We start from the raw sequence: 26,834 nt of genomic DNA, 5'->3' as shown, positions 1-26,834 counted from the left end.
TCCAATTCCTTAGGTTATCATTTCTTGTCTCTTGATGTTCTGTTACTATCATAGCAACTTTCTCATCCGATTCCTGAGATGATAACACCTGTTCACACAATCCCTTCCCTCTTACCAACTTGGTAACCTAGATGTCAACATCATATTCCATTACTTTAGTAATCCAACCAGCTCTCTTCTCACTAATATCTTTGCTCCAAAGGAAATCTTTCACACTAGCATGGGGTACTAACAAATGAATCTTATTATGAGATAGAAGGTGTCTGAATTTCTTTAAAGCTTAGATGATTGCAAGGGATTGCTTCTCTACATATCTTTATTTGTCTTCATATTCTTTAAGCCCTTCACTAAAGAAGGCTATGGGCTGCTCTTAACATTTATCATTTGTTTGAGTCAAAACAGTCAAAATACTTGATTCACCACCTAGTGCATAAAGGATGAAATCCTTTTCAAAATTTGGATTAATGAGAGTAGGAGTTGAGGCTATGGTTGCCTTGATCTCCTCAAAACTCTCCTTCCCTTCCTTGGTCTATGCAAAGGCCATATTTTTCTTGAGCATAGCTGTAAGGGGTCTTACCATGGTAGCAAGATTAGGGATAAATCTTCTCACAAAATTTATTGCACCCAAAAAAATTTGTAGCCCTTTCTTATGTTTAGGAAGAGAGAGAGCAAGTATTTCTTTTGTTCTCTCTGGATCAATGGTTAAACCATCCTTAGATACAATGTGTCCTAATAATTTCCCTTGATTGGTAGCAAAGACACACTTACTTGGGTTAAGGGATACCCCAAAATCTCTACACCTTATGAAAACCTGCTTGAGATTATCAAAATGATCTTCTACATTCTTTGAATACACTATGATTCATCAAGGTAAACTAATAAAAAATTTTCAATCATGTTTTTGAAGACCATCTCCATTGCCTTCTAAAATGTAGCACCTGCATTGGTTAGTCCAAATGGCATCTTACAATAAGCATAGGCACCCCATTTGGTGGTGAATGCAATCTTGTACCTATCAAACTCTTTGACTAGCACTTGATTGTAACTAGAGAATTCATCAAGAAATGAAAACCTCTTTGAACCACTGACCTTCGACAAAATCTACTCCATGGAAGGAAAAGGATGGTGATCTTTAAGGGAAGCTTGGTTAAGGTCCCTAAAGTCCACACACAATCTAATTTCTCCATTCTTCTTCCTAACAGGGACAAGGTTTGCTACCCATGACGAGTGCTTGATGGGGAAAATTATATTGGACTCAATCAAATTGGATAGATCTTTTCTCATTAAGGGTTCAATTTTAGGATTCACTGGCCTCTGGTTTTGTCTTACTGGTTTGACATTGTTAACTAAATCTATGGTATGTTGAAACAACCTTGGGTCAAAACCCTTTAAATCATCATACATCCAGGCAAATACATCATTAAATTCTTGACATAGATGAATGAAAATTTCTTGCTCAATTTCAGAACATACCTTCCCCATGTTTAAGGATTTTCCATCAGCAACCATGACTGGGGTGTGATCATCTTTGTTAGTAGCTAGATTCATGACTCTGCCTCTTGCTTGGTCATCAGGATTGAAAAAACTCTCTAAGGTAATGAGACCCTTAGGCAATTTTTTGGATTTGAGGTTAATGATCTAATCACCATACTGATCCTACAATCTCGACTGGTTTCTATCTGAAAAACTCTGCTTCATTCTGCAAGAAGCTTACAATTTTTTGATCAGATTCAAACACTTGCCAATGGAATTTTTTGTTAGGGATGGCAGGCCTTACTACCACTTTTATTTGTTACTTCTTCTTCTCCTCAAGATTCCCTGGCACATCATAAGATGCACCTATTGCTACAAGTCTATCAACATATCTATTTTCTTTTTTAGGGATGCTCTGAATATTAAATGCATTGAAACCTTCAAGAAAATCCCATACCCTATGTCTATAAGACTTGAGCAAACTGTTCTTGGTGATATTCTGATTTCTCACTTGATTAACCACCAAATCACTATCTCCATATACACTTAAGGCTTGAATTCCTCTTTTCTAAGCAAGTAGGAGGCCCTGAATCAAGGATTCATACTCGGTCACATTATTAGTGCAACTAAATTGGAGCCTAAAAGAGAAGTAATACCTTATTTGTGTAGGAGAAATCAACATCACACCTTCCCCTAATCCATTCTTATTTCTTGATCCATAAAAGTACATGCTCCATACCCCACTCACATCCTCTTTAGTCTTCACAAGATTGGGAACTAGAGCATCTTTCTCTGATATAATATATGTACCGAGGCTCATCTCAAGGGTTTTTGATATAGGATCAAATTGATATGCATTAGCCCATTCATCTAAGAGAAAATTAGGTATCTCTATTAGAGAAGTGGCAGGCTCATTCACTATGTCATTCTCATCCATTTCTAGGATAGTGTAATTCATATTTATGAGATTAGGGGTGTAGAGTTCAATGTGATGGAGGGTTAAAGGCTCTACTCTGAGTGAAGCTTTGGTCCCATATCTTTTTCTAAAAAACATATATGACCAATTAGAAGATATGTAACCAACTATTTGGGCAGTGAAATCTCTTGATAGACACATGGCAAAATGTGGCTTGACTTCAGCAACGAATATATCTTGGGTTACAGTACAACCAAGGCATGCATGTAGGGCCATTTCCACATTCCTAAGGATCACTATAGTCTTGATAGTACTGCCATCCAACTGTAATACATCCCTAACAATGGGCTCATATTTCATTTCTAAAGCATTAGCAACATACCTAGGAATTACTGAACTACTAGCCTCTGAATCAATCATGCAATTATGGACTAGTTTATCCCCTATAATTAGAGAAACATAAAATGGAGGGGGTCTAACCCTTTTACTTATTTCCACCTCTCTTGATGGTTGTATTAGACTTGTGGCACTTTCCACATTGGGTGGTTGATCCTTTGGTTCAATACTCTCCAATTCGTGCTGCAACAACCTCTTCTGCATAGGTATAGTAGCAACAACATCCCACATGGAAATATTCACATTTGTCTTCTTTATTTGTTCTACCACACTAAATGTCATATTAGGTACTTTGGTAGAAGCCTTGGGAGCTGCATTTGTAGGAGGTTGAGATGGAACAACCTGAGGATCACTTATATCCTTTTTGCTATTATTTTTCCTTTGCTACTGAAAGTTATTTGATTGATAATTTACTGCTTGTACATGAGGTATTGCATTTGAAGTTAAGGCCTGATTGGGAGGAGGAGGGGTAGCATCTTCAATAGCTCTTCTTTTTCTCCTAGTGTTATGAGCAATGGAATCTTGGTTTACATTAAAATGTTCCACCACCAGATGATTCATAAAAGAATAATCCCCTGATTGCTGCAAATGAGGAACATTAGTAGACTGAGGGTCATTACATTGCTGTCTAGCATATGGATCTTGTGTAGTTATTGCTAGGAATTCTTCTTCCTTCTGAACCATATGAATAATTACAAGAAGGAAAAAAGTCTTGGTCTTGGGCCAAGTTGTTTTGAGGGACTATGGCCCTACTTTGATTTACATTTAAGGTTGAAGCATGACTATTTTGTCTACTTTGACCAAAAAAGTTATTTCCATAATTATGATTTGGAGGCCTACCATTGTTTGGAGTTTGATATTGCAATTGACGAGCCTTATTACCTTGAGCTTGTTGCCTTTCCAAAGTCACCACCTTATTGCTCACCTTCTGAATCATAGAGAGACCGTCCTCCAATTTCTTATCTTGAACTTGCAACTTTTTCCCAATATCTTGCATTAATGCTTTCAACTCTCCTAGCTCACTAGATGACATGGAAGCCTAAGGGACTAGAGCAATTGATTGTGACGTGGAAGTTGTGGGAATAGGGGAGGCCTTGTATCCATATGTTTTATGGCTTTATTGCTATGTCATAAACATTAGGTAAAGTGTCTCCTCCCATTGTTTGGATTATGGTGGCAATGTCACTGTTAAAAGCTCTAAGGTAATGCAAGAAGGCATTACTAGGGGTAGGCTTTATTGAAGTAGGTATTCTATCCCATGTCTTTTGAATTCTATAGTTGAAATCAGTCATACATTCATGGGGAGCTCTTTTTATAGTAGTCAACTATTCTAAAAGTGACAAATGGTCACTTATGTCCTCAAAGTGTTTACATAGTCCTGCTCCTAATCCATCCCAATCTGTTATAGAACCATGAGCCAAACCTCTATACCATTGTAGTGCTTTTCCTTTCAAGGATGAGGCTAGAAGCCTAACTTCAACATCATCTTCTGTAATACCATGGATATTGGAGACATTTGCAACTTCTTGAATGTGTTCTAAGGGAGAGATAGAGGTTTCACTAGTAAATTCTTGTATACTTTTGAGTGAAGCTATTGGTATGTCATGTCTTTGGGCCAATAAAAGAGGAATTCCACCATTAAAGGTGCCAAAAGCATGAGCTCTAGTTGTGCCATATAGACAAGTGATCTATTGATATGTGCTGATGGAAATCTAGGCTGAGATCTAATAGCAGGAGGAGTAGAGATGGATCTTGTAGGTGTATTTGTTACTGTCACACTCCTATCATGTGATAAAGATACTCTACTCTTTCTTTTTCTAGGATTTGAAAATGAAAGCTCTTGGTACTGAAATTTACCTCTAGAAGATGCCCTTGTTTCAGCCTTGGGCATGAATCACTACAACTTTGGTCTGGAACTAGATGTATTTGAAACTCAGAGTTGGCAAGTACTTGAAGAATGAGCCTCTTGAAGGCTTGAACACCGAAGCCAGTACTATATCCTCAATATTGATCTTGAAATCTTCCTTTTGATGCTAGTAGACTTGATATTTTCTGAATATTAGTCCCACCGAGCATGCCAAAAACTGTTGTCACAAAAGTTTGCACCCTTGTCCAAAGTTTTTTCATGAGGACAACCTTGTGAAACATGGAAACAACCTCCAAGCTGTGGGACTTGAACTATGAGATTGAGTCTTCAAAGAAGGCCGACTTCCTTTACTATCAGGGTGCACCTAACTACTCTTGAAGAGGAAAAGGGAGAAGGAATGCATAGAAGAAAATATACCTACTTTAACCTAAGGGGGTGATGCACAAAAATAGAGTGTTCAAACCAATCTCTGCCCATACATGCACTGTTGAACCATCATGACACCAAAAGATATACACATTTAGACTTGCTTCAATCTAGCAATCACATGTAGATCAGAAAACCCAAATAAATTACACAAGGAAAGATAAGAATTCATTTATATACCATTTATAGGCCAAAAGAGATACATTCATGCAAGATTGTAGATATCCACAATACATCAATGAGAGGAAAGTAACTCTTGCACTTTACATCAATGGCTAGAAGAGATAAGGTAGAATGTCATATAGTTTAGAGGCAAAGGGAATTTACATTGAAGTTACAGAGCAATATCAGAGAAAACAGAGAAGAGTTGACCTTAACAAAATCTACAAAAATTGCCTTTATAGCTTAGGCATAACTGGGATGTTCTATAATTGAAGTTACTCCACAACCACTGCCATTAAGTCTTACAGAGAATAATGATGTAGATCTAGGGAAAATCTAACCTTGGCACAAACTCAAATATAATGAAATCTAAAATTTTGCCGAAACAGGGCCTCGAGAAGACAAAAAATGGTGCCATTAAACCATTCTGACCAAGTAGATGGATAAACTGGGGGGTGGAGTGTTCTCCTTCATTCACTAGGTGCAACATTCATTCGAGAGTGGTTGGAATTGATCATGAAGATCAGATTGTGCAAGAAAACCTAATTCTCTTCATTTCCAGCTTATGAGTCAACAAATTTAGCAAGTCAAACAAGTTCTATAACCAAAATGAGCCACATGGGCCAATGATTTAATTTCATTTTGCCACCCAAAAAAGTCTCCATGTGGTTGACCATATCTTTTCAAATAACTCAGCCACCTTTTAAAACCTTGATCTTTTCAAATAACTCAACCACCTTTTAAAACCTTTACCATGGTGGTCTCATAACTGCCAGCCTTAATTGCCAATGCCTTCCTGTACTATTTCCTTAGCCAGGCCCTTGGGGACACATGTCATTTAAGAACTTTCTTGCAATGTTTAAATAGGTCGCATCTTCATATAGTGGGAAGACACTGATCATTGATCTTCGTAAGATCAACGATTGTGAAAGTTCCTTATTATACTATTTTTTCCCTCTAAAATTACTAGGCCCATGAACCACTCAGTAGCCACATCAACAACCTAGCCTCCATCTGGCATCACTCTATGGCTTATAAAATAAACTTGACCCCACAAAGACATGCGGTAGCAAGGCGCTTGCCTGTATTTCTTAACATCCTTGCATCTTCATAAAGCGAGGAAGCGTTATCCATTAATCTTGGGAGATTAGACGGTCGATGAGAATCCACAGTTGTTGATGATCTATGTCAACACTTGACCAATGAGGTGCCTTCTATATGCCAACTTGACTGACAACCATTTCTATTTTTGTGCCCCACAAAAGAACATTTTCCTCATCGATCCACATGTTGTGACGATGCTTGCCCACATTGTCTAGAAGTCTAACAAAATAGAGAATGCAAGAAAGTGCCTGCCAGTCAAACTGCCAGCTCACCTAGTAGCTTCCCGCTCCATGGCCCACAAGAAGAAACAAACCCACCTACCACACAACAACGAGGCACTTGCTCGCATTGTCAAGAAGTCTGACAAAACACAGAATGCGAGAAAGCACCTGCTAATCATATTGCCAGCTCACCCAGTAGCTTCCCCCTTTGCGGCCCATAAGAGAACACATACCCACCTGCCACATAGCAATGAGGCACTTTCCCACATTATGTAAAGGTAGTATACTTTGATGAAGTGGGAAAGCGCTCGTCGTAGATCTATGCAAGATCTACAGTGCAAAAAAATGAAGGGACTGAAAAGAAAACTAAGGAGATATAGAAATACAATAAAGTCTTAATTTATTTATCTTTCATGTTTCCATGGCATTTAAATATATTAAAGATGGGAAGTAACCATTGGGTGGGCTCAAGCATTCAAATTCAATTTTTTGGCAGGAGGAAAAAATGGCTAACAGGTACTCCATGGGAGAATGTCCATCAAGTTAGATCCTGATTACTATTTCTTTTCTATAATGGTTAGGTTTTCTTTATCATCATTCTGAGACATTCTAAACATGACTTGTGAATCCAACCTTATCATTAACTTGATTTTCTTTGGAATTTAGGAAACTGTCCTCATGGGTTGAAAACTTGCTGAGGAGAAGATAGTTTCCACTTCTCCATTAATGTTTCCTTTCTTAGTCAGACTTTTGGACAAATTCCCCTCTTGAAGTTGGAAATGTCTAGATGAGATGCAAAGACCTCTTTGAGGACCACTTAATGTTCCTTTTCATTCCAAACTGCCTTTTCAAAAAACCAACTTCATGGGTTGAAAACCATCGAGGAGAAGTCATTTTTGAGTTTTTTCGTTGAGGATGATTATGAGGGTCACAACGAATCTAAACCATTTTTCGAAGTCATAATTGCAGATGAAACATTGATTCACTACAGGATGCCTTTTTTTTTTTGCAAGTTTTTGATGTGCATGTATCATTTAGTGCTCTTTGTAGGAAATTATCCTCATGAGTGAGAAACCCGCCGAGGAGAAGATGATTTCCAAATATCCACTAGCATCATTTTTTCAAATAGCGATAAGCCGTAAATGGATATAACTTGTAGTTGATCTTCAAACGAGCAACATGAATCTCCATCGAACTAGGCACTAACCTACCCGTAAGATCACTCGAAAAAATGAAAAACCACCCAGCTAGGAATGAGGAGAGGGTGAAAGGTAAACTCCAATAGAGACTTGCCTAACCAAAGGACTTAGACCTAAACTTGAACTAAACCAAGAATTTTCTCTTTTATTTTAAACACAAGTACTCACTTTTACTAATCTATGGGAGAATGAAAAGTGGGGCAACAGACATCTGGTGGATCTATAATACTCTCAAAGTTCTTAGTGTAGAAACTTGGGTTAGATACCAAATTAACACCCCACTAGTGAACCCAAGAAAGATTAACCTAAAATGATACAACTAAGTGTAACAATAAGATAATAAATATACCCAATACAACTCTTGAATCATAGATTACAAATCTCAATAGTTCCATAACATAGAATCATGTATTTATTAAAATCCACTAAGTAAATTTATCAAACACAACTCACATAATTTAGATGAATGACCAAGAAAATCATCACATATGATAATTCCAAAACTAAATGATACAATATCCAAATGCATTGAGACTCTAAATCCATTGCATAAGTTGTAGTGTATGAGATACAAATTAAATTACAATGTATGTATACAAAATCTTGTAAAGGTGTTAGATCCAAAAAGAAAACCAACACTCAAGAATAAGATGAATATATAGAAAAAGTCTCTAAAGATGAATCAAGTTAATGCAACTACTACAAGGATCATCCACTACCAAAATAGGAAGTCAAAACACATCTCAATGGTAAAGATCACACTACCTCCTGACCTTGTGGAGCCTAAAGAAGGCCCACTCCCTCCATGGTGAGGAGATAACAATAGATTGCAAACATACATTAAACTTTTAACCAATCACAAATATCAAAGGATAGAATCCTACAAATATATCTAATCTTTAAGTCAATTCAACTACAAAGGTAGTACACACTATAGAGGTAAATGCACATATATAGGTAAGCTAAGATGTATATAGGAAAGTGTCATAACATAGGTCTAACCCTTGAGCTTTATCTTGGCAGTCTCTTTGGGCTTTGACACTTAAGTGACCATATGCTGCACTAGCAGATCTCTCATGCGAATGAAGCTACTAACCATACAAGGCCTCAATCAAGCATCTTATCCCAATCCAATGCTAGTCAAGACCTCAATCAAGTACTCAGGCATGAACATGGAACATATCTTATCAATTCATTATAAAATCTCTCATTAAAAATATCATGTCACCACTTTATTAATTTTTATAAAATAAGTGATCCTAACAGCCACTTGTGGTCCCTGACACTCATTACAAGCTACCCTCATCTATACACCTAGATAACCTACTATAACCACAAAAATCATAAAGAGTCTCATAAATCAAATCACATAATAATCAATTGTGGTTAGATTTAAAATATAATTAGATCACACACAGTAGTCCTCAAACCATATTTCTCATAAGTACACATGAGTCCTCAAACCACATTATAACATATCCAAAAATTGTTCTTCAAACTGCAATATATCAAATCAAAGACTAGTCATCAAACTACCATTAAACACTCTCAAAGAGTACAAAGTACATGAGCTTAGAATATTGGTTGGGAAAGAGTAATCATAACTAAAACATCATCATGAAGTACTTAATATTACCAAAACACATAAAAAATATACTCCCTAAGCTTTTTTCTACAACTCCTATAACCAATATAAAACCCACAAGACCCCACAAACATAAATACAATAAACACACATATCCACTCACATAAATAGTTCCTCATGAATAAAAATTCACTTATTTAGAAAGGGTTTAGTTTAAATATAAGATAAATCATTTAATATTTCATAACAGTTCAATTTTTTATTAATGTAAAGTCTCACGAAATTCTCTTTGTATAATAAAGTTCAATAATAAACAATTTTATTTTTCTAATTAATAATTACATTGTTTAAATCTCTTTTGTTTTGTTTACAGGTCTACCTATATTCTATTTAAATAAATATTAAACTAAAATAAATATTTATTCAAATTCAAAAAATAATATGAAACTCAATGTTTATATTAATAAATTATCAAAATTATGATATTTATTAATTAAATAAAACTTAATTTTTAAAAACTTATTAAATAACCTTATAAAATAGGCAAGAGCTTACAACAAAATGATAAATTATGAGCCTCTTATCTAATAGGTCCTAGGTTAAAATCTACTCGAAATTAATAAATAATAACAATAAATCATAACACGGAATACTAATTAATATTGGCTAGGACATCTTATATATATGGATGGATGGATGGATGGAGAGAGAGAGAGAGAGAGAGAGAGAGAGAGAGAGAGAGAGAGAGAGAGAGAGAGAGAGAGAGAGAGAGAGAGAGAGAGAGAGAGAGAGAGATTTGATTTAATTGAGTTTAAATTTATTTTATTTAAAATTAAACTTTATTTATATTCTCATGAATTTAAAAATGAATAAATATTTATTTTATATCATAAACATAAATGAATGATAGTTTTTAATAAATTTGAAAATAAATAAATGATATACAATGCAATGGTAAATTATGAGCCTCTTTTCTGGAGGTCTTCGTTTCAAGTATACTTGAACCAAATAAATAATATTAATTAACTACAAGACATAATAATAGTTAATCTTGTCTTCAGCCTCTTATCGATTAATTTTAAAAAATAAAATAAAAATAAATATTGTTTGGTAGGTAATGTGCCAAAGCCTAGACTATTTATTATTATTTATAATTATTTTTTATGCTTGAGTAGACTTGAACCCAAGACCTTCTAGATAAGATACTTACAATGTACTATCGTGTTGTAGGCTCTTGCATAAATAATAGTTTTTTTAAAATAAAAATAAAGGGAATATTATGTTTCTTAAATATACCAATATGCATCTTAGTCCAAGATAATTCAACATGTTGATGGATATTCTAAAGAAAAGGGCAGGAGAGAACATAGTGGATTACTAGGACCCTTAGAGGAATTGGATAAAGTTAATGGATTTTATGGAGGGGAATCAAACTTTAGCCACTAGGGTGGATGATTTGCAACTAATCTTGAATGGACAAAATATATATAGAATTTCTGTGTATATGGTAGAGGATGACTTTTACTAGTCGAATAACATTTTGGAGGCTGTCATGGTCAAATCATCTTATATAGATCATAAGGAATAATGAGACATTTTTATCTAGATAAAGTTTTGGAACCCTCAACTTAAATTTTAATTTTTTTTTTTTTTGGGTGGATAGCCCTTCATCGGAAAATCCTTTCTTTAGAGAGCCAAAGTAAAAGGGAGTTTTAGTTGGCCAATAGATGTGTTTTATGTAAAAAAGAGCCAGATGGCATTAATCACATGTTACTTCATTTTTAATTCACAATGTAAAGGTGTCATATAAAGTCATGATCAAGTTTAACACTACCTAGGTCTACAAGGGGGATTTAAAACAATTTATCATTAATTAGGACTATCCATCTCACTAGTAGAGGATTTTAGAGTTGTGTAAGTCAATTCTCACCCCCCCACATCTACTATCTAGAGTTGGTGGAAAGAGAGAAATAATAGGAACTATGGATTTTATAATCATTTTCCTACTAAAGTTACAATAGGAAAATGTGATATGTTGCAAACAAAAAAATGCTGACGATCCCCAACTATTAGAGAAGAAGGAACTATGGATTGTATAATGAAATTTTCTTCCTAAAGTTACAATAGGAAAACACAATATGTTGCAAACAAAAAATCCCTGACAATCTCCCATGTATGAGAGACTACCAAATTACTCAAGATTAGGGGTTATGTGACTACAACATCTACCCAGTTGAGTTGTTAGGAACCTGTGTGTTCCTTCTGTTTATTTTGTTAGAGTAGTGTTGTTGGACGCATATGCTTTGTAAGTCGTCCCGTGAGTATATTTTATTATCCCACATGCATAGGTAGTATTACTTTTCTAGATCGTACCCAGTATATAAGAATAGGTTGAGGCCCTTGATGGGCACGGATGAATTTATTGTATTGAGCTTGCTCAAAGGAGGTTACCCCCTCGAAGTGGCCTGCGATCAGTAGATTCATTCTGAGTTCTGCTATCACTTTGTATTATGTTATTTCAAGCATTCTCACGATATTTCTATAAGGAGGTTCTTCACATCTGGTATCAGAGCACTCTCTTGGGCTCGCTGGGTGGAAATTACATCAAATTTTTTTTCTGTCGTGGCCTTCAGGTTCCTCTCACTTCTAATATCTCTTGTTATTGCAATAACTCTTTTCAGTTGTTCTGTCTGTGAGTGAATTTTTCTAAGTCGACAGTTCACAAAAAAAAAAAAAAAAAAAAAAAAAAAGAGTAAAAATTTTTCTGTTTTTTAGTCGTAGCTTCCTTGTTTGCTTTCTGTTTCTGCTCATACTTCCGCAGAATGTCTGCAATATCATTTTGCATACTTCCTTCCTTGACGACCCAACCCCAAATTTTACATATCAAAGCCCTAAATCCCTCATTTATCTAATTTTAGGGTTTGCCCTATCTTTTTCACCTCTCATCCAATCGCCACCAAACTGAGCCACAAGATTCAATTCCTCATTTTGCTCCCTTATCCCTCTTGGACTATTCGCCTCATTTCGCCTCCCTACCCTTGAAACCCTCATTTTTCTTTTTCCCTTGTCCCCAGATAGTCTCCCACCACCCGTCGAACACCCATTTCCTATATGAGTTTTACCCAAATCCAAGTTTGCCGTAACTAAAAAAGTTTTTGTTTCTCATCTTCTACCCATTTCAAAAAAAAAAAAAAAAAAAAAAAAAAAAAACCTTGTTTTATGGTTGTTACGCGTACAGGAGCAAAAATCATGGAAGAGGAAATTGCATCCCTCAAAACCAAACTTCAAGATCTGGATGACAAAATTCTGGGTCTTAACTTTCAGCAGTCAGCCATGAGCCGAAACCATTCAGGAGATACTGGGTCCTCTTCTGGCAATTTCCGTGGACCAAAGCTTGATTTTCCACGCTTCGATGGTTCTGATCCGACTGGATGGATCTATAGGGCAGAGCAGTATTTCAGCTTGCATAATACTTTGGATAACCACAAAGTCTCCCTTGCATCTTTTCATTTGGAACATGAAGCTCTTCAATGGTTCCGTTGGTACATCAAGGCTAATGTAGGCCCAACGTGGAGAGAATTGTGCACCCTCATTTTGGAACGCTTTGGCCCTAGTTCCTTTGATGATTTCACAGGAGCACTCACTAAACTGCGTCAAACAGGCACTGTAAGAGAATACCAGACAGAGTTTGAAAAATTAGCTAATTACACAGAGCGCTTGTCTGATGAATTCTTCCGTAGTTGTTTTGTCAGTGGTCTGAAGGATGCACTTCGCTCAGAAGTCAAAATGTTTCGACCTACTACAATGATGGAAGCCCTTGGGTTGGCTAAGTTAGCGGAAGACAAGATTAGTGCTCTACAACGCTCCAGATCTAATTTTGTTCCATTCAGAAATACAGGTTCTCACAATCCTCCAGTCATACCAGCTCCCAGAACTACTCCGATCAAGCACTTGTCTGAAACAGAGATGCGAGTTAGGCGAGACAAAGGGCTTTGTTATAATTGTGATGAGAAATGGTCTCGGGGCCATAGATGTGTTCAGCAAAAGCTCTATCTCTTGGATGTGGATTCTCCACCGGAACTGGAAGAATATGTAGATGCTCAGGAAACAGTGGATGATGAGGTTGAGCCTCACCAGCCTGAACCTCCTTCACCAGAAGCTCCACCAGAGATATCTGTCCATGCTTTGGCAGGAGTCACTACTCCACAAACCATGCGGGTCCAGGGTTTCTTCAAGAAGATCCCTCTTACTATACTCATTGATTCTGGTAGCACTCATAACTTCATTGATCCACGAATAGCCAAACAGGCTGATTGCTTTATCCATCCCTGCTCTAGCTTTGAAGTCATGATTGCCAATGGGGGCACTTTACCTTGTAAAGGGAAATGTCGCAATGTGCGTCTCTCTATTGGAGATTATAACATGCGCTCTGACATGTTTGCCTTACCCTTAGGTGGCTGTGATGTGGTTTTGGGTGCCCAATGGTTACGCACTCTTGGCCCCATTCTCTGGGATTTTGCTGAACTTTGGATGCAGTTTTCAGCCGAGGGGCACCAACACACTTTGAAAGGCTTACAACCAGGGTCTCTCAGCATCATCAGTTCACACCGTATGGAAAAACTTCTTAAGAAGAATTCACATGGTGTCATCGCTCAGCTCCATTCCATTCAGATGCAGCCATCAGCAGTCTCTAGCACTCCTGCCGATCTCCAACACATTTTGGACAAGTATTTTGGTATATTTGCTGAACCTGTGGGATTACCTCCTTCTCGTCCAGAGGACCACCGTATTCAGCTCCTTCCTGGCAGTGTTCCGCCCAACATCAGGCCCTACCGCTACCCATTTCATCAGAAGACCGAAATCGAGATACTTGTCCGTGACTTACTGAAGCAAGGTATTATTCGCCCTAGTACCAGTTCCTTTTCTTCTCCAGTTCTGCTTGTTCGCAAAAAAGATGGGTCATGGCAACTCTGCATTGATTTCCGAGCACTTAATCATCTCACTATAAAGGACAAGTTTCCCATTCCAGTTGTTGATGAACTTCTTGATGAACTTCATGGGGCTCATTTTTTCTCCAAGTTAGATCTTCGTTCTGGGTATCATCAAATTCGGGTTAATGAGGAGGATATACCTAAAACTGCCTTCCGCACACATGATGGTCACTATGAATTTTTAGTCATGCCCTTTGGCCTCACGAATGCTCCTTCAACATTTCAGGCAGTGATGAATAACATATTTCGACCATACCTCCGGAAATTCATTCTGGTCTTCTTTGATGATATCCTCATATATAGCAAAACTTGGGCTGAGCATCTCCATCATCTGGAGCTTGTCTTGCAACTTCTCTCTGATCATCAACTCTGTGCAAAACTATCTAAATGTGTGTTTGGCCAGGAGGAAGTGGAGTATCTCGGGCATATTGTTGCACACCATGGAGTGCGGGTGGATCCTACAAAAATAGATGCCATGAAAACTTGGCCGCATCCTAAAACTCTCAAGAGCCTTCGGGGTTTTTTGGGGTTGACTGGCTACTACCGCAAGTTTGTCAAAGATTACGGGAAAATTGCAGCACCATTGACAGCTCTGTTAAAAAAGGATGCCTTCTCCTGGACCCCTGTTGCTGAGACTGCATTTGAACAACTGAAACAGGCTATGTGCAGTACACCTGTTCTCGCGATGCCAGATTTTTCCAAACCCTTCACTATTGAGAGTGATGCTTGCGGCAATGGATTGGGTGCTGTTCTCCTGCAAGATGACCATCCTATTGCGTTCACTAGCAAAGCCCTCTCTGGTAAGAATCTAGCCCTCTCTACTTATGAAAACGAAATGATGGCTATTTTGCATGCTGTACAGAAGTGGCGGCCATACCTCTTAGGGAGTCATTTTTGCATCAGAACCGATCACCAAAGTCTGAAATACTTCCTGGAACAACGGGTATCCTCTCCTACACAACAGAAATGGGTCAGCAAACTCATGGGGTATGATTATGAGATCACCTACAAGAAGGGTAAGGAGAATATTGTGGCAGATGCTCTTTCTCGCACATTTGATAATCAAGCTTCCCTTTCCGCTATTTCTATGCCCATTCCCAATTGGTTAGCGTCTGTTCAGCAGGGCTATGACAGTGACTCTTCTTTATCTCAAATCATTCACCAGCTAGCCAATAATCCTTCTGCTATACCACATTACTCTTGGGATGGTGCTTCTCTTCGATACAAGGGTCGGCTAGTGCTTCCTCAGAACCCAGCTCTACATCAGGCTATTTTTTATGAACTCCATGCTTCTCCTTCAGCAGGGCACTCCGGCTTCCTCAAAACTTATGAGCGAGCAAGGAGAAACTTCTTTTGGAAAGGGATGAAACAGACGATTCAACAGATGGTGGCTGAATGTGATACTTGCCAACGCCACAAGGGTGAAACGACCCTCCTTCCTGGCTTGCTCGAACCATTGCCCATCCCTACACGGATTTGGACTGATATTTCTATGGATTTCATTGAAGGGCTTCCTAAATCCGGTGGCAAGACAGTGATCTTGGTTGTGGTTGATCGTCTCTCGAAATATAGTCATTTTTGTGCCCTCAGCCACCCCTATACTGCCTCCTCTGTTGCACAAATCTTCATGGACCAGATATTTCGTCTTCATGGACTCCCTTCTTCCATTGTCTCTAATCGTGATGCAACTTTACCAGTCATTTTTGGACTGAACTGTTTCAGAACACTGGCACCAAACTGAAGATGAGTTCAGGCTATCACCCACAAACTGATGGTCAAACTGAAATTGTCAATAAATGCTTGGAAACTTATCTTCGTTGCTTCACTTCCGAACAGCAACATCAGTGGGCCAAGTGGCTCCCTTTAGCTGAATGGTGGTACAATACCTCTTACCACACTGCCTCTAAAATGACTCCATATGAAGCAGTCTATGGTCAGGCACCTCCAGTGCTCCTTCCCTACACTCCCAACAGCTCACCAGTCCAGGCAGTTGACATAGTTCTTCGCAGCAGGGATCAGATTCTTCGTACCTTACAGGATAATCTTCACATGGCCCGTAATCGGATGAAACAGCAAGCAGATCAACACCGTTCTGAGCGCTCATTTCAAGTTGGGGATATGGTTTTTCTTCGTCTACAGCCATACAAACAATCCTCCCTAAAGCTGAAAGGGCGTCATAAGCTGGCCCCAAAATTTTATGGGCCTTATAAGGTTCTGCAGAAGATTGGTTCAGTTGCTTATAAACTGGAACTTCCTCCTTCTTCCCGCATTCATCCAGTCTTTCATGTTTCTTGTCTAAAGAAAGTTCTAGGTACCACTGTCAGAGCACAAACTACTCTCCCTGAAATGGATACGGAAGGATCCATTATCCTGGAGCCGGTGGCAATCATTGACCAGCGCACTCGCCAGCTTCGCTCTCGCTCCATCTCTGAGGTCTTGATTCAGTGGCATGGCATGCAACCAGAGGATGCTACCTGGGAACCCCTTCTTCAGATTCAACAACAATTTCCACACCTTAAGCTTTGAGGACAAAGCTTTTTTCTAAGGGAGAGGGGATGTTAGGAACCTGTGTGTTCCTTCTGTTTATTTTGTTAGAGTAGTGTTGTTGGACGCATATGCTTTGTAAGTCGTCCCGTGAGTATATTTTATTATCCCACATGCATAGGTAGTATTACTTTTCTAGATCATACCCAGTATATAAGAATAGGTTGAGGCCCTTGATGGGCACGGACGAATTTATTGTATTGAGCTTGCTCAAAGGAGGTTACCCCCTCGAAGTGGCCTACGATCAGTAGATTCATTCTGAGTTCTGCTATCACTTTGTATTCTGTTATTTCGAGCATTCTCACGATATTGCTATAAGGAGGTTCTTCACATGAGTGGATTCACTTTTTAATGATTTTATAATTAATTTTAAATTGTGTTATCATGCTTTTCCATTCTTTTATTTAATTAAAAAATTCTAATATAAGTAATCCAATCGGCTAGTTAGCCACTGGCTTATGTGGCACCTTCCATAAGTTTGATTATACCAAAAGGAATCTAAGAAGGAAAAATTGATGGAAAGGACTTGAATTTCAATGGGTTAAATTCAATTTGATGGTATGGTTAGGTGACAGTAGGATGCAAGAGGAGGATTTATTAGGCTTCACAAGGACATTGTGTTACTAGCTTTTGCGGGTAATCAAAGATGACAGCCAAAAATAAGGCAAAAGCAATAGAACTTTTTTGGGACATAAATTTTTCTACCTCCATTGGTAGTAATGTGATATGTGTATAAGGAGACCCTAAGTTGATTGTCGATATTATGAAGAGAAAGATAATGGGAGCTTAGAATATTTTCACAATAATTAATTATTCTAAATAAATCTTGAGAGGTTTTTGGATTGCCATGTACAACACATCTACACGAAAGGAAATACAATGACAAACGAAATGAAAGAAATAAGACTTGGTTGTGAGGGTATATGGTGTTGGAGAAATATATCTAATCTTATTTGAAATATAATAGCTCTCATAGCTAACGAAAAAAGACAAGTGGTTAATAATGAGGGAACAACCACAAACTATAGGGAGAAGGAGATTGAGGCCGAAAATATACAGGCAAGAATAGAAAAAAGTTTGAAAGTAAATGTTGATGTGTAATTTTATTTGGTTGATGAGATCCAAGTGGACAACATTTATAATTTCTCTTTTAAGAATGGTTACCTCAAAGATAATAACGAGATTGAATGGTTTGATACTACCATATTTAAAATTGGGTTTTCTATGATCTCGGGATATATCTCTGAATCATATAAAACCTTACCTTTGCACCGTACAAAGGAATAATTTAATGAACACTTCGAAGTGAAATGAGGATAATTATGACAGAGTTGGATGGATATCTTATGGCGGAGAAAAAGGTTTACTTTTCATTAATCCAATTTCTTTTCTAAAGCTAAATTAGGTTCTAAAGAAAGATGGAAATATTGTAAGGTGCAGATTTATCTTTTGAGAATCTACAATATTGATAGAAAGATGACACTTTGGAGAAATTATAGAAGATAGAAGATGGATGGAGGTCCCGCGAGAGTCGATCCTGACAAGATTGATGTATTTATCCATAATAACTCTCAGCTATGGGTGGTGCTTGATGGAGGAGGGATGGTTCCAGACATGGGAGATCCCATGTCTCCCATGTCTGGGTTTGACCCTAGAGTCTTTTTCAATAGCCAAAAGGAATAGAAAGTGACAATTGGTGGTACCACCTTTGAAATCAATGAAGATATGATAACCAAATCTATTGGGTTATCTACTAAAGGGAGGAAATTGAAAAATATGAGTAAGGTTATGAATGAAGATAGCTCGAGAATATTCTTTCATGAAGATTGAGAACTAATGAAGCTATGGGGAGAGGAGGGTTTTAATAAGGAAGAGCTTCCAAACTGTTGGGACTAAGTTTGTTCCTTTATTATGAGGTATTTATGCTTAAGGGTAGATATGAGGTGTAATATTTTAATCATTGTCCATTCTTGAACCACTTCTATAATCACAACATGGTTTTAATTCAATTTTATTTATTGCATTCTTTGGAAGCTACGGTTAAGGATGTTATAGATTGTGCAAAGACTAGGAAGAAAGAGGTTATCTTACACTAGGGTTTAATGTTTAGGATCTATCACTTCCATTTATCCCTATGCCCTCCTCGCATCATTAACATATAAACTATTCTTGGTTCACCTTATCTTCCTAGTCTGGGGAAAGGACTGCCTAAAGGGACTCAAAAGCATTTCCCTCACGGATTCCCTTATCTCTAGTTAACAAAAGAGGGTCAATATTGAATTAGGAGAATACTTTTAAATGACCAAAAAGATGAAGAGTGAACCCAAGTGTAAATCAAAAGTTCATTTCATGGACTTTGAGGTTGAGGAGGAAACTCCCCACATTTTATCTAGAATTTCTATCATACCTAGAGGAAAAAATAAAAAGTAGTAAGGGAAACCTATATTGAGGAAAATGAAACCACAAAAATAGAGAGTAATGGTGGGTTTGAAATGGGAACTGATGATAGAAATAATGACACCCATGTCTCTACTAGTACTAAAGTAGATGAGATAGCTAGAAACCTGGACATTCCAGAGGTTGAAATAAAGGAAACCCCTTCTCCCCTAAAGTCCCTTCTCCTCCTCCCCTCCCTCCTAATGCTTCTTCTCTTTTCCTCCCCATTCCCCTTAAGGTAAAAGTATTGCATGTTTAGAGGTTAAGAAAGTGGTCAATGACGAGAAGGTTGGTTATTGTGAATGTTGCATGGATAATGCTAAGGACCTAAGGGAGCTAAGGCATGGGGTGCAAGGGATGGAGAAGAGATTTTGTAGTCTATCCCATTTTTTGACAAAAGTTTTGTGTTCTTTGAATATGACACTCTAGCTCCTATAATAGGAGAAGGATGATCTCGTGGCTAGGGAGTTGAAGCTATGAATGATTTTTTCATATTCCTTGTAAAGAATTGGATAGCCATGGTATTTTTCCATGTAGGGAGCATGAAAAATGATGGCACGGGTTCCTTTTTTTTGGTTATGTGTTGCTAGGTGGTCTTACTCATTAAGGTGGGATGGTATGTATTTATATGATTTATTTTAGTAGTTATAAAATTTTTATACTTTATGTTGGATGTACCATATGTGGAAATGTGAGCTTACATTTTTTTGCATTATAATACCTTAATTATCAATTCACGTAGCATGGTGAATTTGGTAAATTTTAAGACTTGGATTTGGATTCCTATCATTAATTTTAGTTTAATAATATTAGTTATTAAATGTAATTGTGTTAGATGAATTCTTAATTTTATCGATAGTGGTAGAGGTTTTAGCATATCCTTTCCTCTATGGTTCATGGATTTTTTTTTATAAGTAAGTGACAACTCTTGATCTGCCTATTTCTATGGTGATTTTTAGTGGATTTTCATTGGGGTTTTTTTTTAATGTGTTGTTGATTCTTTTCAATAGCTTGGATACAATTTCTTATTTGTATGAGTTAGCCTCCTTTGGTTTCTTAGTTATCAAAAACATGAACCCTACCATGATAATAAAGGCGTAAGGCTACCAATGTAACCTGGCCACAAGTTTTGTATCTTACATGACAAGAAGGTTTCTCCATGTCCTCTTTTGGTTGTAAAGAGGCACATGACCTATTGTGGTCCTACAAGTTTGTCACTTCATCTTCCTTATTCCTTCTATTTATGATTAGATATTGAGGTCCACCCATTAGTGGGAATCTTATCAAGAGAACATCTTCTTCATGTCAGTTTCTTATGTATGGATTTTAAAGACATTATAAAATGCTTAAGCAATGAGAGGGTGTAATGATCCTATAAAAGGACGAAAGGGGTCTTCACTTGAGACATTAAGTCTTAGTGTATTCTTGAGTCTAGTCCATAGAGTCAAGTCTCTATTAGAATATAGTATTGCAAGGGTGAGTTGCAAGGGATCATGAGGAATAGAAGATTATGCTCTTCCTAAATTCAAGTTTCAAAAACTCTAAATTCTCCCTAATGTATCACTTTGTTAGTTTTAGTATATCTATAATGATTTATTAAACTTAGTTAGATGATATGTGAAAATAATTTTTTATAGATTATATGTAAAATATCTTTGTGGTTGACCCATTTTGGAATAAAGCATGTGGAGCCAACATAATGTGTAAAGTATGTATGTATGTATGTATGTATGCATGCATGTATATGAATATATACATATATATACATACATATATATTTATATATGTACACACACACACACACACACACACACAAACATATATATATATATATATATATATATACATAGAAGTTTTATTAAAATAAAATGATTATAAATATTTCAAATAAATTTTTAATTTGATCTATAGACCTTTATGTTATATTTAAATAATTATATTATAATTACAATTGTAAAGTTTAATCATTTTTAAATTTATAATTATTTATGTTTTAGTTATATAACACTTAATTAATATTATTAAAATTAAAATAATTAATTACAATCTTAATTGTATGCACTAATTATATTTAAAGAATTTTCTTTAACTAGTGATTAAATATATATTTTTTAAATCTTATTAATTACAATTTTTACATGCTACATTCTTTAAGTTAATATTTTTAAATATTATATTATTTACATTTTTTTAAATATATTTTTTCAATATCAATAAGTGTGATGAAGTGGTTATATCTACCTAATAATTATGTGTAGTTATAATATTCAAACAATTTAATTAAGTATAATAGCACGTGATTTTATTAAAAGATAATAATGTAGTAATATATAAAATAAATGATTAACTATTAAATAAAAAAATTTCATATATATTTGTGTTATATATCATGAGATATTGATATTGCAGTTTGGTCTCTTGGGCTAGTTGTTTCCCCTTGGGATGCCTTTGTAATTTTTGATATTTTGATTTCTCAATGTTTAATATAAAAAAAATTTAAATTTTAAAAAAAATATGTGAAAAGTATCAATGTGGTTTAAAATTATGATAAATATTTCTACTTATTTAAACATGTTTAATATTTTTAAATATTTTTATGCTGAGAGGCATAACCTATAGTGGCAGAATGGGGGAATGAGATGTTGTGACAATTTTAATGTTAACTTTTTCATTTTCAAAATTAATGGCCGACTACTAACTTTTTGATATTGAAAATTTAAGTCTTATATATTGTCACATCCCATTAACTTAATGACATAAATATAGAAGGCACAGTTTATCCCTGTCTCAACTTAAACAATAGTTTATCCATTTTCACATATTAGAGTATTTTTTCATTTATGCTTATTAATTAAATCATATTGATTTAATTATATAAGTTTCTATTACTCTAGTTACTTAAGATTCATTTAGGTGCATTATTAATTAATTAATAATTAATAACATGCAACCTAGTTTTTTTGTTTAGGGTTTCTATCTCACCTTTATAAGGTTGAGCCTTGTACTTTTTTCATTATCTCTTATGCATTTTTCACATTTGACAGTAACTTTTCTTTTGTCTCCATTTTTTCTTCTCTTGTAACAAGTTATTGGCTAACAGGTTCTTCTTGGTTTGTGCAAAATTTATATTAATCAATTCTTTCATGGTATCAGAGCTCAGATCTGTGGCTGCTTGATCTTGATTTGAAGAATTTTCAAGAGCTTCAAAGGTTTGATCTTTTAGAAGTCTTTTTTGGTTGGATCTGGGGATACACTTTTGTTGGAGGCCTCTTGAGCCAAAATAGACCTCACCAATGGATTCAGAGGATCAATCTGGAGAATTTTGATATAAAATTTGACCTATTTTGGTTACCGAAGCAATCTGTAAAAAAATTTAGCCATTACCATGCAATCCAAGGTAAATTTTTTGAAAAACATGCAAATGTATTTTATTATTTTAAAAAAAAAATTGCATAAAAAAATTTAATTTCAATGTTTTTGAAAAAGTTGGAAAACAAATTTTATTGCAACTTTTTTGTTGCATGTGTTTGAAAAGTTTTTTTTCAACTTTAAAAAAGTTGATTTGATGCTGGTCAGAGGGTATAGTAGGGTACGCCTACGCATAGTACACCTAAATAGGGGCTTGTACAGCCTGTGTCAGACAGTACGTTGCTTGCATAGAGTGGTACCCCAAAGCGGTACGCATGCCATTTTTGGCATTTTTTTTAATTAAATTTTTTTTCTCTCATTCACCACATTTGGTGGTTTTTTTGTTGAGATTTGCCTTTTTTGGCAAGATTTTTGGAGATCTACCAAATTTGGCAAAAATTTTTGCACTTTTTTGGGCACACATTTTGAGGTGCCACATCAGTGCACTATCAACCAATGATGTCAGTGCCCAGTCAACTGCCACATTAGTGACCAGTCAGCTTGTGATGTCAGTGCCTAGTCAACTGCCACATCAGCGCACTATCAGTGATGACATCATCAAAATGTCATATGACAATTGTATGGGCATCAAATTTTTTCTCAGGTCTGTAATTTTCCAGAGAGCTCCTTTTTTGGTCCTGGAGTTATTTTTTGGGCATAACTAGGGCATATGGAGGTCTTTTTTTGATCCGAAAGAAGTGCTAGAGAGCTGGTTTAGAGACAAAGACAATGGTGTTGGTTTTGTTTCATTCTGAGTTCATTTGAGCTTCCAATTTTGGAGTTCAAATAGAGGCTTCTATTTCCCTCTTCTCTGCATTCAAAATCTAGGTTCCTTTCTCAATTTTTATGCTTTCTATAGTTGTTTTCTTTGGTATTTGAGGGATATCATTATCTATTGTGGGGGGGGGGGGACATTTTTCTTTTCTGTACTTTAATTCAAAATAGGACCCTTCTACTTCTGTCTTCTTCTCTCAATGGCAGAATCTTATGTTGCTTGCCTTACACCACACAACTACCATACTTGGAAAGGATAGATGACCAAATTGCTTATGGCAAAGGGATTATGGTCATGTCTCGATGCGGCCCAACTAGTTCTATAGAGGCCTTATGAGCTTCTTATGTAGTGCAATAAGATGGATGAGGCAATGGGCCTCATTACAATGAATATTTCAGATGGGTTATTGTTTCACTTGAATGGTTTGAATACACCCAGGGCTATGTGGGACAAGTTTTCAAACTTATTTGGAACAATGAATCAGTTCAGGGTTCTATAGATAGATGCATCATTTATCTCGTTGATTCCTAAATCCTTCACCAGCATTGAGGATTTCTTGATGAAATTCAAGTCTCTTTGATCTATGTTACAAGCTGTTGGAAAGACAAAGTCTGATGATGAGTGTATCTTCATGATACTATCCAAGCTTCGAGGGACTTATCAGATTTTTACTTCTACCTTCTACTCCACTGTGGATGCTCTAGGTGCATGACATGTTATGCCCTCTTTCGAGACCTTTTATGACTAGTTGACTCGTGAGAAATCAAAGCTCACTTAGATGGATTCTCTTATAGGTTCACAGTCATAGGCATTGCTTGCCAAGCCACCTTAGAGTACACAGAAGCCAAAGCAGATATCAAATTCCTCTTCTCAGCACTCTACTAGCCCACCATCTTCTTCTAAGAAGGAGAAATAGAAGACTAAGAGACCTACATGTTCCTATTGTCAGAAAGGGACACATGATGAGTCACTTTTCTATCAGAAGAAGTTTGATGGTTATGAGAAACAGATAGTGGATTTCCAAGCTCTTCTTCAGAAGAGAAATCTTTCCTCTCCATCCTCTTCTGGCTCATAGGGGTCTGCTTATCAGTCTTCCACTATCAATCCTACAGGTGGACAAGATCTTGGAAAGGGTCATGCAAATCGGGCTTCTTTCACATTCCCTTCATAGGTCCCCTAGATACTAGATTCAGGTGCTTCTCACCATATGGCATCTTCTCGAGAGATCTTCTCTTCTTTTGAGGCTTCTCCTATTCCCCATATTATCATTGGGAATAACACTGGTATGACAGTTTGTGGGAAAGGCACTGTATGCATTGGGGATGGCACATTTAATGATGTGTTGTATGTTCCATCTCTATCTACAAGCCTTCTCTTGGTTTATCAAATTTCTCACAGTGGGTCCAGAAAGATAGTTGAGTTCACTCCAGATTCAGTTTTGTTGCTACAAGGACAGTTGATATTTCCACCCATCTCTACTCCTTTTCACACTTTGGTCCACCTTTTCCAAAGCACGAATCTTCTCCTTTGAAAGAGCATCATGTGGTATAGTTAGGTTCCTTGAATCTCTGTGTGGTTCCTAAGACTACTATTGTGACTGCCTTGTCACCTCCTCTTGAGCTCTTTTCTATTCAGCAGGGTTCTTCTTCAACACTGCTTGATCCTCCAGCTCCATTCGTCGAGCCACCAGGTGCAGTTGTTGAGGATTCTATAGAGGGCATTCATCTCCTCTTTGATGACAGTGTCTGCACACCTGTCATACCACTTACCTTGGGGATTCCCTTTTAGGATCCTCATGTCTACTCCTTGGAGCATTAGCTCAGCCTTCCAGTGACACCTCAGCTTTCTAGGTTCCCTCTATAGTGTCCATTGCCTTTCACTCCTCTACGTTGGAGTCACAGTGGTTTGTTCATTGATCCAGGGGTTCTTTCATTCCGGGGGGCTTTGGAGCCTCAACCCTCTCTCATGGGGGGGTTGACATCATGCATTGTACTTATGACTTTGAGAGAGTCTCTTGAAGTCATTATTTTTTGTCTTTGCTTGCTTTTACATCTCTTTTTGGAGAGGAGTTTTTTTCCCACTGGGTTTTCTCCTTTTCTCTAGTTTATAGAGATTTCCTTGTACTAGGTACTTGATTAGGCCTTGTTGCTGAGACCCACTTATTTTTCCTTTCATAGCTTTACTTTGCTAGGTAAGCTTACTCCTTGCTTTTAGCTTAAGGGGGGGTGTTAGAATATTTTTTCATTTATGCTTATTAATTAAATCATATTGATTTAATTATATAAGTTTCTATTACTCTAGTTACTTATGCTTCATTTAGGTGCATTATTAATTAATAATGTGCAACCTAGCTTTTTCATTTAGGGTTTCTATCTCACCTTTATAAGGTTGAGCCTTGTACTTTTTTCATTATCTCTTATGCATTTTTCACATTTGAGAGCAACTTTTCTTCTGTCTCCATTTTTTCTTCTCTTGTAACATGTTATTGGCTAACAGGTTCTTCTTGGGTTGTGCATAATTGATATTAATCAATTCTTTCATCACATATATTGCGACGTTAAATGATTGAAATTTGACAGTCCGAGCTTGCAAAAAATGCATAAATTAATGTATTGCATCACTCAAACATATCAATCATAGTAGAAGAGCAAAAAAAGAAAGAACACATATGCCATTTAGAAGTCAGAAGTGGTGTTCTCTCACTGGAAAGCCTATCGTCGCCTGTTATCATATTAGGTCAAGTTTTCTCTTTGCATCTTGACATTTTCATATTCACTCATACATTTGAATCAATAGAAGGTCTTCTCTTTTATCATCCTATGAATGTGATTAATTATTTTAGCAAGTTCAATGTAGTCAACATTCTTTGCTATTGTATGTGTCTGTGATTATAGATAGATTTAAATGCACATTAGTTTTTACAGTACTCAGTTGATACAAGATTTGTTTACATAAGATTATTTGTGGCTATGTACAGTGAGTGGGAATCATTTTTTCAGTTTTGGGAGGCTACAAATTATAGGCTGATAGTTTTCTTTTGTAGACTGACATCTTCTATTAAAGAGAAGTGTAGATAGGAATGAAAGGCAATGGGGCACCTTCATGCTTCTGATAACTAGGCTAGGGGTTTGAAGAAATAAGAAACTATAAGATTATGGCTCAGTTTGCTGAAGCTATTTTTGGTAATGATAAATGTAATATGTTTTTGGCAGTTATTGGACCTGTTTTAGATTCTTTCTGCACCGGACTATATGTGATGTTCTTTGCCGAACACTGAGCAGAGTACTAATAGCCTCTTATTGAATTTTTGTTTTGGTTTTTCATTGTTGTG

At 36.5% G+C, this 26,834-nt stretch overlaps 1 long non-coding RNA gene across 2 annotated transcripts in view; it reads left to right on the top strand.

Annotated features, from left to right (window-relative positions):
- Positions 1–26,834, top strand: part of LOC149561195 (uncharacterized) — an 82,363-nt gene that overhangs the window by 32,807 nt on the left and 22,722 nt on the right. The gene's annotated exons all lie outside the window — the stretch shown is intronic.

Source organism: Cupressus sempervirens, chromosome 4, assembly GCF_028749045.1.
Source record: "Cupressus sempervirens isolate cs-2001-9-10 chromosome 4, ASM2874904v1, whole genome shotgun sequence".
NCBI classification, from domain to species: Eukaryota; Viridiplantae; Streptophyta; class Pinopsida; order Cupressales; family Cupressaceae; genus Cupressus; species Cupressus sempervirens.
This window is presented reverse-complemented; position numbering and strand designations above follow the sequence as displayed.